Source organism: Centrocercus urophasianus, unplaced genomic scaffold (genome assembly GCF_019232065.1).
Source record: "Centrocercus urophasianus isolate 14NV4802_14NV808 unplaced genomic scaffold, USGS_Curo_1.0 seq_31, whole genome shotgun sequence".
NCBI lineage: Eukaryota > Metazoa > Chordata > Aves > Galliformes > Phasianidae > Centrocercus > Centrocercus urophasianus.
In genome coordinates this window covers 9286861-9304720 of record NW_024884878.1, presented here as the reverse complement: position 1 = coordinate 9304720, position 17860 = coordinate 9286861, and positions in this window count along the sequence as shown.

Here is a 17860-nt window from a genome sequence, read left to right as displayed (position 1 = left end):
GACACCTGGTGTACACGCTTGCATGATGGCAGTGCACTGTTCTGCACATTGCATTTAGGTGATCCCTACGGTTTCTGCTATGCAGTCAAGAGCTTTGCAAGGAACTTTTAACTTTTTCCAAAAATTGTAGTAAACCTACTGTAGACTGCAGCTACAGCACTGAGGTGTCTGTACGACTTTGCTTCCCTGCAGAAATAATAAGGCCTCCTGCTTTCTTAAAAAATACAGAGCATAGTGTACATGTATGTGAAAAAGTTCTGCCTCTTCTCCTGGTTTGTGTTCCAGAGTAGCAAGCATAGGTAAGTTTAAATGCTCAGCACATGCAACTTGCATTCTTGATTCTTCTTTATAAACAGAAAGTTATTTGACCTTTGTAATATTTTGTAGTATTTACTGTTTGTAAAATACAGTAGCCCTGCCCACCTCCCATTAATCTAATCCCAAGGGTGACACAGGATCTAAACACAACAAGTAGATATACCTGTCTGTTTTAAACAAGTACAATGTCAGTCCAGATGTAACCAACATCTAACTGAAGGAAGTGATTGCCCTACGGAAGGTTGAAAGGTTTGCTCAGTAGTGGTAGCCAAGGATAACAGTAATGTAGAAAGTCAGGACAGAGCCATGCTAGACAGGACAGGAGAGCAATTCTTTCCAAGCCCATGAAATTCTCCAAACCATATACATATACACATTCTGAAAAACAGCAGACACTTTGGGACTATTTGTAGTAAGCATGTCTTCTCCAAAAGTAATGCCTCCTGTTTATTTCCATGGAAAATACAACTGATACAAAAACACAATGACACTATTTGGTGAGGAAAATTCTCAGCTACAGAATGCTATTTTTCAGAGTCATCAACACCACTAGCTGTGCATATTTGACAGCAATGAACATAAGCCTGCAGGATCATAGAATCATAGAATCACCAAGGTTGGAAAAGACCTCAAAGCTCATCCAGTCCAACCATTCACCTATTCCCAATAGCTCCCACTAAACCATGTCCCTCAACACAACATCCAGCCTTTCCTTGAACACCCCCAGGCTCGGTGACTCCACCACCTCCCTGGGCATCCATTGCAGTGCCTGACCACCCTTTCTGAAAAGTAATACTTCCTCATGTCCAGCCTGAATCTCCCCTGCCGTAGCTTGAAGCCATTCCCCCTGGTCCTATCACTGATGACACGAGAGCAGAGGCCGCCCCCCAGCTCACTGCAACCTCCCTTCAGGAAGTTATAGAGAGCAATGAGGTCTCCCCTGAGCCTCCTCTTCTCCAGGCTGAACATTCCCAGCTCCTTCAGCCTCTCCTCATATGGCCTGTGCTCCAGACCCCTCGCCAGCTTTGTTGCTCTCCTTTGAACACATTCCAAGGCCTCAGTGTCTTTCTTGCACTTGTACTTGGATGTACTTGTACAGATCTGCACCAGCAGAGGACAACCACTACATCTGAAATGCACCACACACTGCCTCGCTGTGCTAACATGCAGTGTTCTTAGGTCTCCATAAACATTCAGCAAAAGCTGATGAATCATAGAATCACAGAATCACAAGGTTGGAAACGACCTACAAGATCATCCAGTCCAACCGTCTCCTCATCACCATTGCCACCACTAGTACTAAACCACATCACGCAGCTCCTCATCCAGACACCTCTTGAACACTGCCAGGGACGGTGATTCCACCCTCCCTGGGCAGCCATTCCAGTGCCTGGCCACTGGGAGGAAAAGTTCTTCCTTATGTCCAACCTAAACCTCCTCTGGCACAACTTGTGGCCATTGCCCCATGTCCTGCTCGTTGCCTGGGAGAAGAGGCCAGATCCCTCTTCACCACAGCCTCCCTTCAGGAGGTTGTAGAGTGCAATGAGGTCTCCCCTGAGCCTCCTCTCCTCCATACTAAACAATCCCAGCTCCCTCAGCTGCTCCTCATAAGGTTTGTGCTCCAGACCCCTCGCCAGATTCGTTGCCCTTCTTTGGGCACGCACCAGGACCTCAACATCTTTCCTGTAGTGAGGAGCCCAAAACTGAACACAGTACTCAAGGTGCAAATGTCAATGGATGCAGGTGTTTTTTGTTTTGTTTTGGTTTTTTTTCTGCAAGGATAATTCAATTACACACCTTTGTTTCATACACATTTCCATTTTGTCAGACTGCTCCTTTTCTGCTGTCTGTAACATGGCACTGAAATGTACCAGAATATTGGCAGGAAGGTTCAACTTTTACTGCCATACCACCAATATTCATCTCTGACTTGGTGGGCAAATGTAATAGAATAAGAGTCATTACTTTCAGAGCAGTTCTCATACAATCAATGAGATCAGTGAGATTGTTGATAAACAAGTAAGAGAGGTGATTGCCCCCTTCTGCTCTGCCCTTGTAAGTACTCCACTCTGATCTGGGAAAGAAGAAATTCTTTACTCAAAGGGCACTGAAAGTACCCAGAGAAACTGCAGATGCCCCATCTCTGGAGACATTTAAGGCCAGCCTTGATGAGTTCCTGGGCAGTCTGACTGTGGTTGGCAAACCTACCTATGGCTAGAGGATTGAAACTAGATATCTTTGAGACCTCCAACCCCAGCCACTCTGTGATTCTATTATGCCTTTTTTTTTTTTTCTTTAAAGGAAGTCCTCCATGCACTTCTGCCTTTTCAGATGACTCCAAAATAATTATTAAGAGGTAAAAAGCAGCCTAGTGAAGGGAGAAGAGGACATGAAAGCACTGACACTTCAGTATCATGCCTAGCAACCTGTTTTCTTCCCAAGAGTTTATGTACATGACCAGGTAGAAAGAGTCACAAATTTCTTTCTCCAGGCTACCTTCCTAGAAGCCAGCTGAGCCCAGAGGAGCACTGCCACAGCTGTATATGCTATGGTGAAGCTCACACACATTCAGAGCCAATTGCTTAGAGGATCAGAATCATAGATCATACAGTCCAACTGTCCACCTACCACCAATATTTCCAACTAAAGCATGTACAACATCTAAACGTTTCTTGAACACCTCTAGGAATGTTGACTCCACCACCTCCCGTTCCAGCCTGACCACTCTCTCAGAGAAGAAATATATAACATCCAACCTGAATCTCCCCTGGCACAACATGAGGCCGTTCTCAGCTAAGCTGGGAGGATTGGCTGACAGCCTGAAGGCCGTGCTGCCATTCAGCAAGACCTCAACAGGCTGGAGAGCTGGGCAGAAAAAAACCGGATGAGGTTTAACAGAAGCAAGTGTAGAGTCTTGCATCTGGGGAGGAATAATTGCATGCACCAGTACAGGTTGGGGGATGAGCTGCTGGAGGGGAGCTCTGCAGAGAGGGACCTGGGTGTCCTGGTGGACGACAGGTCGGCCATGAGCCAGCAGTGTGCCCTTGTGGCCAAGAGGGCCAATGGCATCCTGGGGTGCATTAAAAAGAGAGTGTCCAGCAGGTCGAGGGAGGTGATCCTCCCCCTCTGCTCTGCCCTGGTGAGGCCTCATCTGGAGCACTGCGTCCAGTTCTGGGCTCCCCAGTACAAAACAGACAGGGATCTCTTGGAAGGAGTCCAGCGGAGGGCCACAAAGGTGGTGAGGGGCCTGGAGCATCTCTGCTATGAGGAAAGGCTGAGTGAACTGGGTCTGTTCAGCCTGGAGAAAAGAAGGCTGAGAGGGGACCTGATCCAGGTCTATCAGTATCTGAGGTGTGGGGGGCAGAATGGTGAGGCTGGACTCTTTTCAGTGGTGAGTGGAGACAGGACAAGGGGAAACGGCCGGAAACTGCAGCATAGGAAGTTCTGCACCAATGTGCGAAGGAACTTCTGTACAGTGAGGTGAGGAGCACTGGAACAGGCTGCAGGGAGGGGGGGGAGTCTCCTGCTATGGAGATGTTCAAGACCTGCCTGGATGCCGACCTGTGCGACCTGCTGTAGGGAACCTGCTTTGGCAGGGGGCTGGACTCAATGAGCTCTGGAGGTCCCTTCCAACCCCTACAGTTCTGTCATTCTGTGATTCTGTGATTCTCCCTCATCCTATTGCTAGTTACGTGGAAGAAGAGGCCAACTCCTGCCTGACCACAACAACCTTTCAGGTAGTTGTAGAGAATGATAATGTCACTCCTGAGCCTCTTCTTCTTCAGACTGAGCAATCCCAGCTCCCTCAGCTGCTCCTCTTAAGACTTGTGCTCCAGACCCCTCACAGCTTGTTGTCCTTCTCTGGGCACACTTCAGGGCCTCAGTGTCTTTATTGCAGTGAGGGACCCAAGACTGAATGCAGTACTCAATGTGTAGCCTATGTATGTAGGATGAAATTTATTTAAACTTAGTAATAAAATTAGCCTACATCTCTCAATTATTTAGACTCTAATTCTGTATCTGTTAGCACAAAGTCAGAGAAGACCGGGCTGTAACACCAGTTGCCCTTTTTCCTTCAAAACTGAAGAAATATCTACATGCATCTTTGCACTTACTGTAAAACAAAGAAAAAGAGATGCTTAAGAGATGTGCTATAGTGTGTCAAGTGTGTACTGATATGCCTCTGATGTGCATGAGTGGCACACTGCCTGCCTACTAGCCCTCATCCAGGAACTCTGCAGTAAGCAAGCACATTGTGGAACATCATCTATCATGAACAGCATGATGTGCAAGTTGAATAGAATTAAACAAGAGAGGGGAGTTCTGTTAATTCATGCACATGACGTAAGGCTTAGCACAGCACCAAACCTAATGCAGACATTTGACTTCCTGCCAAGGAGTGCTTGCAGCCAGGCAGCTCAGCATATGGACAGAACAGGTGCAGTGCAGTCTGATCTAGCTTGTGTAGACATGCTCTTGAAAAAGCTAAAATGGAATCTGTTGCTGGGACTGGCATGATATACACGCTGTGTGTTAGGATTTCTCATAACAATGTAGTTAAAGTTTGACTGGGCCAATAATTTCCAAAAGTTTCTTCTGTAGAGGTGCAAGCCTTTCTGAATAATGTACGGTATGCAACACAACTGGAGTGCTGGAAAAACGGTAATCCACAAACATGAACCTGTTGTAATCAAGCATGGCAAGTATCCAAATGTGATGGAGAAGTGTAAAATTATACTGACTTCCCCTGCATCCAGATTCACTTAAACCCATTAGCGTCTTCAAATATTCAGGAGAATCAAGACATTTTTCAATTATAGATGGTCAATGCAACAACCTTTTTTTCAGAGTAAGATGTTCTACTTTAGAAGGATTTCTACTCTCACCTTACTGGCTTCCAAACCTGCATTTTCAAATATGCCTAAAGACTAAGGAGAATCTCCATGTTATGCTGTGTGGTTACAACAAATCAGATCACTGAGCAGAGAATCATGTCCACTCCAGATAAATGATCAGACATCACACGGCAGTGGGAATAACAATGAAGTGAGAAGTAAACACTGATACAGATTAATTGAATAGCTACAGGCTTCAGAGCTTAGAAAAGATTCATGTGAAAATGCTTCAGTTCTGAAATTCATAGACATCAAATGAAAGGATTGCAGTTATGTTTCCTGATAACAAATGGTATGGACACACTTTGCTTAACAGTATCCATCACCTGGTAGAGAGGTCACCAAATTATTACAGAGGTATGAGGGCCCTGTGAGGAATGTGTTATTGTCAGGAAGTACAGCTACCTCCACTGCAGGGTCTTTCTTTGGCCCCAGCGCAGAGTCTTTTCTGCAGAAATACTAGAAGAGATCTATGCCGTCTGCATTTACCTGGTCAGCAGGCATGGCAACACTTTCTGCTGAGGGTTTATCGCCCCCCAGATCAGGTTTAGAAAGAAGCAGCTTTCCTGTGAATTCCCAAGTTACTCTGGGAGATTGCAGAAATAGCTGGCAGAGTTCTGTTCCTTCAGCCTTTTTAGTTAAAATTTACACACAAAGAAACCTACTTGAGTATTGAAAGTGCAGCAGCAGGGAAATAGGCCACACATCACAGCTAACAAGTGCATAAAATGAAACATAAAAACTGTAGACTGCTTTCCCAGTAGTCCAATACTCATGATTATATTTCCCGGTTTGCAGTTTTCTCCAATGTATAAAATACATTTAGTGATGAAGCCACATTTATTTTCAATTTGAAGCAATTGCTGTAGTACAGCAGCATGAAATAGGTGCTCTTCCAGAACTACAGATACTCTTTTCAGTGGAAACAGGAGAGAGATGGGCTAGCCTTGAGTAGGCTTTGCAATCAAGCTTTGCAACCGCTTTCACAGTGGGAGAAATAGGGCACCCCTGGAACCTCCCTGTCAGTGATCACTGCATAGGTCTGAATTTCTTTTGGAGGCCACATCCACCCATGATGTGGAGCATACGTGGGCTGTTTCTGCAGACATGCAGACAAAGTTTAGGGTATCATCTTCTTCTGCAGAGAAGGACCTGGGGGTCTTGATAGATGAAAAGCTTAACATGAGCCTGCAGTGTGCCCTTTCTGCTCGGAAGGCAAATGGAATCCCGGGCTTCATCAGCAGAGAGGTGGCCAGCAGGGACAGGGAGGTGATTGTCCCTCTCTACTCTGCTCTTGTGAGGCCCATTTGGAGTGCTGTGTCCAAGCCCCCAGTACAAGAAAGACAGAGAGCTGTTGGAGAGGGTCTGGAGGAGACCCACGAAGATGAGGGGGGATTGGAGCACCTCCCCTACAAGTATAGGCTGAGGGAGCTGGGCTTATTCAGCATGGAGAAAAGGAGGCTGTGGGGTGACCTCATGGCAGCCTTTCAATACCTAAAGGGAGCCTACAAACAGGAGGGGAATCAACTCTTTGAAAGGGTAGATAACAGCAGGACAAGCGGAAATGGTTTGAAGTTGAGGGAGGGAAGATTGAGGTTGGATGTCAGGGGGAAGTTCTTGACAGAGAGAGTGGTGAGGTGCTGGAACAGCTGCCCAGAGAGGCTGTGGATGCCCCGTCCATCCCTGGAGGTGTTCAAGGCCAGGTTGGATGGGGCTCTGGGCAGTCTGGTTTAGTATTGAATGTGGAGGTTGGTGGCCCTGTGTGTGGCAGGGGGGTTGGAGATTCATGATCCTTGAGGTCCCTTCCAACCCAGGCCATTCTGTGATTCTGTGATGCTGTGATATCTGTTTGTAGCCCAGACTGCACCAGTGCAAATATCTACTCCCTGCCATCTTTCTGTTCAAAGATCTCCAGCTGTTCCATACAGTATTCACAGATGACTAGACAAAAAGAGAAAAAAGACAAACTGCTACTGTAGAAAAGATTTGCTATTAGTTGTTTTAAATTCGCCTTCTCTTTCCCCTGCATAAAAAAGATTAAGAAGGAAGAAATGGAGAACAGTATTGGTTTTGCTCAGTAAGAACACACTGTTTCCATGACATTTATGTATTAAACTTTTTTTAAATGACAAGCAGATTGGCAAAATCTCTCTCTCTCTCTCTCTGGAGCTGTTTTCATCCTCCACCCATTCATCTATGCTCCATGGCTGTAAGAAAGATATTGTCAGATGCAGACGGTATTTTGTAACCTTCTGGGCTGATGAAGAAAATGTTTCTTATTCATATATGAAGTGCCCTGACAATAGCTGCTGGCATTTGAATGCACGGTTCAAAATGTGCAGTTCCACCTGCCTTGACACACACAATTGCCCCTGCATTTGCACTGTGTCAGAAGTAGTTTGTAGTTATTTGAATTGCTCTGGCTTACTCCACCTGAGTGCACAACCATGTAGCCTGAGCACCAAGTCTAACTGCAAGGCAACTGCACAAAGAAGCACAGCTAGGGATGGGGTCACTTTGACCTTCTGGAGAGTGAAGCATTATCCCACTGTTCGATGATTCATTTAGGCAGATCCAGAATTTTCCCTTCATGCGTACTGTGGCTCCAAGCAATTTTCAAGATGATGTCAGAAAACCTTGATGGCTAGTAAACTCCTGTTTCTGTTCTATACTGCGGCATTTACTGTGGTCTGGGTTTTGTTCAGCCTGGAGAAAAGAAGGCTGTGGGGACCTAATTGCAGCCTTTCAGTGCCTAAAGGGAACCTACAAACAGGAGGGGAATCAACTCTTTGAAAGGGTTGATAACTGCCAAGGGGAAATAGTTTGAAGTTGAGGGAGGGAAGGTTTACATTGGATGTCAGGGGGAAGTTCTTTACATGGAGAGTGGTGAGGTGCTGGAAGAGCTGCCCAGAGAGGCTGTGGATGCCCCGACCCTGGAGGTGTTCAAGGCCAGCCTTGTTTAGTATTGAATGTGGAGGTAGGTGGTCCTGCATGCGGCAGGGGGGTTGGAGCTTCATGATCCTTGAGGTCCCTTCCAATCCTGGCCATTCTGTGATCCTATGATTCTGTGATTTCTTGTAGAGATATTTCCCATGGAAGAGAAGTCACAGGTAACAGCGTTTATCTTTGTAAATTAATCCATTGGAAATACTACTTTTTTCTCTGAGATCCCCGGGGAACACCTCTCGTGACTGGTCACCAGCTGTATTTAACACCACCAATCTCTGCGCCCAGCCATCCAGCCAGTTCTTTACCCAGCAAAGAGTGTATCTGTCCAAGCCATGGGCTGCCAGCTTCTCGAGGAGAATACTGTGGGAGACAGTATTGAAGGCTTTGCTGAAGTTGAGGTAGACTACATCAACAGCCTTTCCCACATTTGCTGTGTGGGTCACATGGTCGTAAAAGGAGGTGAGCTTGGTCGAGCAGGACCATGACCTATGTTGGCTGGGCCTGATCCCCCAGTTGTCCTGCATATAGCACTACAGTTCTATGTATATATGTATAGTTCTATAACTTCACCTGGTACTGAGGTCAGGCTGATGGGCCTGTAGCTCCTCAGATCCTCCTTATGACACTTCAGTAACATTAGAGTATCTCACTGTTTTTTTCTCTTAAGTGTGCAAAATCACATTTATTTTCACAAATCTGCTCATCTTCACAGGTATCTAACACATTCTGCTTCAAGATATTGAACATCTACCAGAGCACTAAACAAAAAGAGGCATATTAAAAGCAACAGGTTCCTGCAATGAATAGTGTGATAATCAAATACAATTAATCCTCACATCATTTAAAATATATACTTCTCCATGTTATGTTATTTGGCTCTACAGATGGGTTAAAATTCACTGCACTATTTCCCTGTCGACTTTTAAAGTGATCCTTAGGCACTGGAATGGGCTGCCCAGGGAGGTGGTGGAGTCACCGACCCAGGAGTGTTCAAGGAACATTTGGACGTTGTGTTGAGGCACGTGGTTTAGTGAGAGCTATTGGTGATCAGAAGATGGTTGGACTGGGAGATCCTGTGGGTCTTTTCTTGGGCTGCCCAGGGAGGTTGTGGATGCCCCGTCCTTGGATGTGTTCAAGGCCAGGTTGGACGGGGTCCTGGGCAACCTGATCTGAATGTGTGTGTTTGGTGGCCCTGCTGGGCAGGGGGGTTGGAACTACATGATCCTTGAGGTCCCTTCCAACCCGGGTGATTCTGTGATTCTGATTCTATGATTCTGTGATTTTCCAACCTTGGTGATTCTATGATTCTATGATACATACATTGCCCATGCTACCATGTTTTTATTTGCTTCAGTTTTTCCAATACTTGCTGGTCACTCTTTGGTCCAACAGGGAAAGAAAGTAAGAAGTGGAAAGTAAGAAAGTGCAAGATTTTGTTTACTAACAATGCATTGCCATGTCTTATTCATGTTGCTGTTGGAAAAACATAAAACATAGCTAGATTGAGCCTTGAAAATCACTATTCATTGCAGAGGTTGGACTGGATGACCTTTAAAAGTCCCTTCCAGCTCTATGAATGCTATGATTTTATCTGCAAACCTATGAATGCTTTGCATCACAAGGCAGGAGCCCTCCTGCTCAGATGCAATCTCTTGTCAAATCCTCATTGCTGAAGTCAAAAATTACCATTGTTTTTGATGATCCTTGTTGAACAATAGAGCAAAATAAATTTATGATAGTTAGCAAAGATCAGAATTTTCCTGTCACAGTACATGAAGTGTCACAGCACACAGTAAAACCCCCCTGCTCTCCCAAAAAACATACAAGTCTATGCAAATTTGAAAGCCCACCAAGTTCACCAGATAAGACCATGGTAGAATTTGGAAGGTGCAATCAAGATCATTATTATTATTTCATTATACGAGACCTTTTCATTAGTCTTTGTTTGTTTTAAGGACAAATATACAATTGTGTCGATTTCATCAATATATTTACCATATATTGAGATCGTGCTTTCAACCCAAGTTACACTGCTGCTTGTGGAATTTCACTTTTCCTTTTGTTCTGATACCTGCCTACACATTCACTGCAATTTTCTTGGATATGGCAAATAACTTGAAAGCATATCAAATATCGTCTACCTAAAATTAAGAAAAAATAATAAAAAGCTCAGATTGTAGACAACCCATTAGCAAGAATTAAGATGAAAAGATGTATTTATAAAATTAATTTACCTACAAATTTAATTGTTGGAATTTTTCTTCTGTTTCTTAATTCCTGTGGCCTTCATCTCCTACTTATTTCCCATGCTGCATGCATTGGTGTAGAGATGCTTCAGCACAGTTACAAGTAGCATTACTTTCTCAGACAATCCCTCTCAAGGGACAATTCTGAGGTTTTCCCCTACTGTACCCTGAAGTGACAGCATCTCCTGGCCCTTCTCTGTCACACAGAAGTTCTGTCATTTCCCTGCTGCAGTCTCCTGAGACCCAACTGGCATGCTAATGAATAGATAGTAGTCATTCTGCTTTCACTGTACTAGTACGTAAATAACCAGTTTAATTTTAGAAGCTAAAGCATTCCGAAAGCTCTATCAAATTTCTTGATACTTCACACATTATAATTCTTGTAAGGTATTTTAATACCAAAAAACAAACAAACAAAACAAAAAACGAACACAGAATTGTGTCTAATTTAATCAGTCATTTATATTGTCTTTTGAGCCCTTCAGAAAAACTGAATGTATTTCTGTCATTGGAGATACAAAGTTCCCATTCTCTTTAATAGGTTTTTCTGAATCTTCTCAACACTAAGGACTAGTGATGTTTTCTAGCTCCTCACTTCAGGACAATCAGCAGCACAAGACAAAATGCTTCTTAGCACTACAGTACATAAAGAAGACAAATGTCCTCCTGCAAGGTCTCTTGAAGTGAAAGGTTTCTGTTGTCTGCTAATGAAGTTAGTAGCAGAAAGGTCAACAGTAGCCATCCTTTCAATCAGTTCAATGATTCCTGGATGCAAATGGCAGGCAGGCCAGTGACAAAACGCAAAAAGAATCTTGAGAGCATTGTCTTTTGTTTCTAAACAGTCTGTTTCATGGATCAGAGGCTTTAAATGAGTCTTTGTTTTTGTGTGTGCTCTCTCTATGAGATAATGAAGGAAAGGTAACCAAGGGCAAAACCAAATCAGGATCGTCGTAGCACTGCCCTTTTGTAGTTGCACGTTGAGAAGTGTAGGTCAGAGATGCTGCACTTCTTCAGAAGGTGCTAAAATTACAGTTTCAGAAGATGTACATATTAGTGACTGCTGTTATATCTTCCTAACATATAACTCCTCAGTCAAGGCAATGATACTCCTGGCTGTGTTTACACTGGAATAATAACTAATTTCTCGCTACACTGGTAGAATGTTCCTTTGTGGACTATGTACTCTCACCAACCAGACTTCTGCTTTTCCCAGGACCACTGTGGAATAGTGGAGTTTCTCTGTGCAAAGATGAAGTCTTGCATGCATTCAGAGTGTATCTAGAATAAGAAATACATGCTGAGTCTGTCTGTCCTCAATTCAAAGCAATAATAAAGAGAGTCCAAGCTCTCTGTGACATTATCTTGTTGCTCTGCAGTCCTGATCAGAAGCAAATGAAGCTTTGGTGCAGGCTAACTGCAGTCATGAAAGAAGACGAGGTTTAGGAATGCAGGAATGCACCACTGAAGTCTACTCAGCAATAAATTAAAATGTGGTCGAGATGACACAAGTGCCTATCTAGTTTTTGTTAGTCTGGATGACTGTAGCATTTCTGGGCTGGACTGGTATTTCATGGGAGCACACCTTTCTCCTCCACAGACCCAGACTTCAGCAGCTACCCCTGTCTAAACAGCAGAGCTATCAGTAAATCTCTTCTCTGAGCAACATATTGCTCCAACCATGATATGAATCCTGGCCAAAACAGGAAGTTTTTAATTCAGCTGTAGCACTCAGCATGATTTTTTCAGCGTCCACATAAAGAGAGTTAAGCAACACTTGCTATTAGAGGAAAATTTACAGAGTTCGGTAACTGTTGTGACACCACTGGCAACGGCCTTCCAGTTCACTTTTGAATGAGAAAGCACTCGAGGAAAATAAATGAGACACTAACATACTGCCCTCCAACAGAACATGACTGCTGCCTTGGGACATATGCACACAAAGGAACGAGCAATCAAGAATTGATTTGTTTTCCCAACTTCAAATTTCTTCCACAAGCTTGTGAAGAGTGTGTGGAAATTTTCTATTATATAACTGTGGCCATCACATATCAACAACATTTATTTTTCTATAACTTCAGCAGGTTGAAGGCAACTGTTGTCAAAGAGGCCAAGTGTGTCAGAGAGAAAGAGAGAAAAAAAAACTACACTAATTACCAAAATGCAGACAGTGATACTGTGATCAGCTTTGGGATTGCCCTGAGCCTGTGATGGAGAATCCTGTAAATAAACTTTTATTTACTTTATTTTAAACTATTATACTTACATGCAAGTGTTGAGGATAGCCAAAAGCAAAAAAAAAGAGAATACAATCTCTTCTTCAAGCATCCATCAAATCCTCCATCAAATACGACGAGCTAAGTAAGAAGATAAGAATTGTGAAGTGATGTTCACAGTCATAATATGCAAAGACTCACAGAGCAGACAAGAGAAAAAAAACCTATCATTTAAATCTTATAGCATCTGAAAGTTGTTTCTTTAACATCATGAGCCCCTGGCCCTGTAGCACACATTCATTTCTGCCAACACACCAAAATCCCAGAGCTTAGAATGAACCAGCTGATTCAGAAAAGAAAAAAATACTGCTTCCAGTTCACAAACTGTACTGCTGTGACCACAGAGCTGCCTTCTGGCACCCGGCTGAGTACCAGCTACAGCTGCCTTCCCATGCAGGAAAATAAGCCTCCTGGGAGATCCAAACGCTTCTTTACGTTTAATATTAACAGCAGATCCATTTGGGGAAGGGAAAACTTAAATTAGGTTGCTATAAATACTGCCTGTCCCAGAGTCATAAGAGGGAAGTTCAATTAAATCAGATAAGTCCCAAAAAGCGTATTCTGAAAATGAGATAATGACGAAACTTCGTAAGATTTTGTAGCTTCTTTTATTTTATTCTTTTTGGTTTTAACTTATCCATTCTGTCAGGATCTTAAATGAAAGCTCATCAGAGGCAGGGCAGGAGAGTTTTCTGTTGAAATGCACCAGCTGCTTGTGAGGCCTTTTTGAAATCGCAGTGAAACCTGAACCATTCTGGAGGGAAGACTGAAACAAAATAGCCCGTAAAGAGCAGCTGTATCTGAGGAGTTCAGGCTCAGTGTTGCTGGACTTCTCAGAGAGCTTTTTCAGCCTCTGAAAAGAAATCTCCCAAAAACAGAATCAGAGGAATTTTTAAACTTCCCTTTACCGCACAGCTCTCTGTTTTGATTTTTGTAGCCTGTGGGGATCTCCAGTACTGCTAACAGCCTCCTACTGGTATGTGGATGAAGCAGCCATCTCTTTAATTAATTGGGAAAGAAAGCTTGACCTTGTATATTAAATAAAGAAATTTAACAAATGTATACATCCCAAATTGCTTACAATGGAAGTTCAACCATCTCGAACTCCATGCTTCTACACTACAGAGAATAGAGCACAGGACTCTCCTAAACATTGTCTTTCCACAACAAAGTCAAAAATTTGTCTCTTTTCTGTGTGTTGCCACTTGTGTCTATGCACTCACAATACACGTACCCTTTGCAGAACTTTCCACTTATGCAACTAATATGCACGGGAAGCTTTATCATGCGTAGAACATAGCATTGGCTTTGTGGTGCTGGCAAGGAATTGACTTCTACACAAGCTTGTACAAAAATTAAACCAGGACGATCAACAATGAAAGCAGGCAAGAATTACTTAATCTGCAGAGAGTGCACCCAGACCCCAAGAACTGCCAAGCAGTTGCTCTCTGCACAGCATCTGGTTAATTTGGCGTGCCTTTCCTCTGCTGTAAGCATTGGTACAGACAGCAGAAGAGGAGATCTTGCCTTAAACTTAAAAACTAAATGCAGACAGTTCAATGTTCAAAGTGCTGTCCTTCATACTGATATCAGAAATCATGCGGGTATACAAGGGCTGCTCAAATTTTGCAGTAAGCAAAGATGATATATGCAGGTAAAGCAAACTGGCAGTTTTTGTCACAATTCAGATTTGGAGCACTAGGGAAGAATAATGCTGACATAGAGAGATACTCCAGCACTCTCCCTCTGCCTGCTGGAAGTGCTGAACACTGCACAGGAGCCTGTGGCTGGAGCTAGGGTGTTACTTCCTGTGTGCATTGCTCTTAGTCTCCGCTGTCATCTTGCATTCTCTTCCAGAAGGAAGCTGACTGTCTGCCACATTCTTCATATCTGAGGTTTTCTTGCTGCCTGCATTCCCTCATTGCAGTCTGATGCCTGCCAATCACATCAGCATGGAGGGCAAGACAAAGACTGATTCAACAGCATGAGGGCTATGTCTCTGTCAGGTGGACTTGCAGGAAGCTGCCTCTTTCATATGCCTGATCAAAGCCTCCATCCCATTTACTGCTGCTGCCCAGTCACATCCCTTCTTTGCAACCTGGTTTTACCACGACAGCACCAGCAGGAGGTTTGAAAGAGAAAATAAGGATCCAGAGGTTGACTGTCTACCACTTTCATTTTTGGAACCTGAGAGGAGAGTCAGCAAGGATGGGAGTGGGAATCATAGATCTCAGTTGACAGCACCCTGCTGGGAGCAAGGCAGTAAGCCAACATTAAGTGTTTTCCATTTCTAATTTTTTCTGCCCTGCCAAGGGGAACAGCTCAGAAGAATATAATTTCACAGTACGTGTTTGCTCATTGGCAGCTAAGCATCTTTCTTACCAACTGTGTGGTGAGAAAGAGGTATAACATACTTCATAGAAAGTATGAAGTATCTTTTCCACTTCAGCTCAGGTACCGCATTTAAACTCAGGAACTGTGTTTAAATTCAGGTTCTTCCTCCTTGAACCTTGTCTGAGCTGTCTTGCAGATGTGCTCTTCCCAGCCTTGCATCTTGCTGGCCCTGAGCAGCTCCCTTTGTTCACCTTGGATCAACCTCATCTGAGGACTAGTCTGGCAGACATAGTTCTCCTCACTCTCCCTTTATTCATGCTTGAGTAGGAATGGGGAGGTGGGGAAATCCATAGAAAGAGATCTTTTGTCTCATCCTCCCTCTAAACTTGCCTGCTAAGCACCCCCTGCAGCCTGTGCAGGTCCCATAAGTTATCAGCAGCAGTTTTCAGATTATCTTTGAGGCAGATGCTTCAGGGCAGGGACATTCCCTCTCACATATTTGCCCAGCTCTGATGCACTGAAGCCCTAGGCTAGTCAGTGTTCTGTTGGATTTGCAGAAAGTGTCAATGTCTGAAGTCACAGCTGACGGTGAGCTGCAATCATTCCAGTGAATTAAGTGCCTTTCTGGGGACTTGCATTCCCTTAACTTGGTTACACAGGAGAGTTAATCTACTACCAAGCACTTTCAAAGTGCAGTTTATTTTGATTGGTTCTGGTAGACTGTGCACTTGCTACCTTCTTATTCCTGTTCAGACCCCACAGCAGAAAAACAAACAAACAAAAAATATCCAGGGCACTGAATGTTTCCATTTACTCATTTATTTATTTGCTGATTTTTAGAAATAGTTTTTCCTGAAATGCAAGAACAAAAAACCTCCTCTTTCCTTCCTGACCCAACAAATATATTTAGATGCTGGAAGCTGTTTATTCAAACAATACCTCCACAAAATCCTTTACAAAAACATAATGTCACATTGCAAAAGCATGCGTGGGAGTTATCTCAAGCAAGTTGCTCTGTATCTTTTTAGCCAGTGAAGCAACAAAAAAATTGCTCTGGTAAGGATGCGTATTTTTTCCTTTCTTCTTAAAAAATGTGGCTGTCTTACCTAGTCACATAAACTACAGGTTACTGATGTATAAATGTTCCAAGCTACCTTTTGATTCAAATTCAATATTTTTTGACCTGATTTCTTTCAGGATCAGAAATTTTTGCCATGTAGCACTTAATTTTCTGAATGGAATTAAGATGCAAATATATAAGCATTGCATTGCCCCACACAACACTCTCACTTACTGTAAAATGAAAAACAGCTTAAGATGTTTCAGCCATACACTTGGTAGGAGTATGTTAGTCTATCCACACTGTGCAGTCATATGTATCAAAGTATTCACACGTTTTGGTTGAGACTGATCTAAGTAACAACTGCTGTATATTGTCAGGAATGGGGCTGTCAGCAGGAGAGGAGCATTGAGCACTAAGACCTGTCACTACTCCCCCTTCTTCCAAAGTCACTTAGTGCTAAAAGGAGCTCTTCCCTACCAGATCATGTCTACTTTCATGCAACAAAATAATCTCATCTGCTCTCACACTCTGCTCTGTCTTACCTATTACTACACTGGTTGACAACATCAGCAGTAGATGTTGGTCATATGGCAGTAAGGGTTGAACCTTCCCAACAATATTCAGTTGTTTCTGTGCAACAGAAGGCAGCAGAGGGGCAGTCAATCAAAATGACGTCTGTCATGGCAGTGGATATGAAGTAAAGTTGTGTCACTGAGTTCCTTCATGTAGAAGGCGTTGCACCCACTGACATTCATCAACACTTGCTGAGGTTTTACAGAGATAAAATGTGGCTGTTTTCACAGTGAAGTGGTGTTTCTTGCATTTCAGCTGTGGTGACAGGGACTACAGTTTACCTCTAGTTGTGCAGATCTTCACAGCTGTTGCATGCAGCTGTGGCATGCAGGCTCCCATTCATCACTGAGGAAAATGGTGGTTGAAAATGGTTGTGAAACAGTGTTTTACACCTGAGCATTTTCTCTATTAAATAATGTTGTGCTCTTTGTGTCTGTTTATGGAAGTAAGTAGGAGAAATTCCTTTAAGTGACCTATGGATATGTTTTATTGATTCCCAAGAAAACATCAGAATGAATCTGATGTACTAGATACTGTTCTACTCAGTGAATTCCTTTAACAGCACTGCCTTATGATGAGGGTGTTGCCTGAGGATGCCATGGGCCCAGGTGCCATTTCCAGCTTTGTGAGTCCAAATTCAGGCCTCTCTTTGCATGATCAATTTGCCCCCTCTTGTTCATCTGAGAATCTGCCTTTGCAAAGCCACTTTAGAGATCTGTTGATGAAAATACTGTGTTACAGGAAAAAATCATATATATCAGCAAACATCTCTCTTACTGCTTTGAAAATTTTATGTTCGTGTTTATTCAGAAGTAGCTTGGTACACTTGTCAGAAAAAAGGTCATTTAATACAAAGCAGAGAACACAACAAATTTTTCCATAATTAAGTATCTATTACCAATACTTGTGACTGTGATATTGCTCCCTTTGTGTTTGTTTCCTAAATTACTTTTCTTTGAAATCGTATCTTCAGTTTGGTTCCATAACTTGGAGGCATCTTTATACTGTTATTGAAATTGCTGTAAAACTGAGAGCAATTTTTAAATGGCTTCTTTGTGTAGAGCTTGTTCAAGTTCAGTCAGACTGCCAAAGAAAGAAGAATGTTCTCTTTCATGGAAACCATATTTTTGTTCTTCATTGATTTTCTTCAGAGGGAAATAAACACAGACAATACTTTAGAGAGATATGTCCTGTTTCCTGCCTATGCAG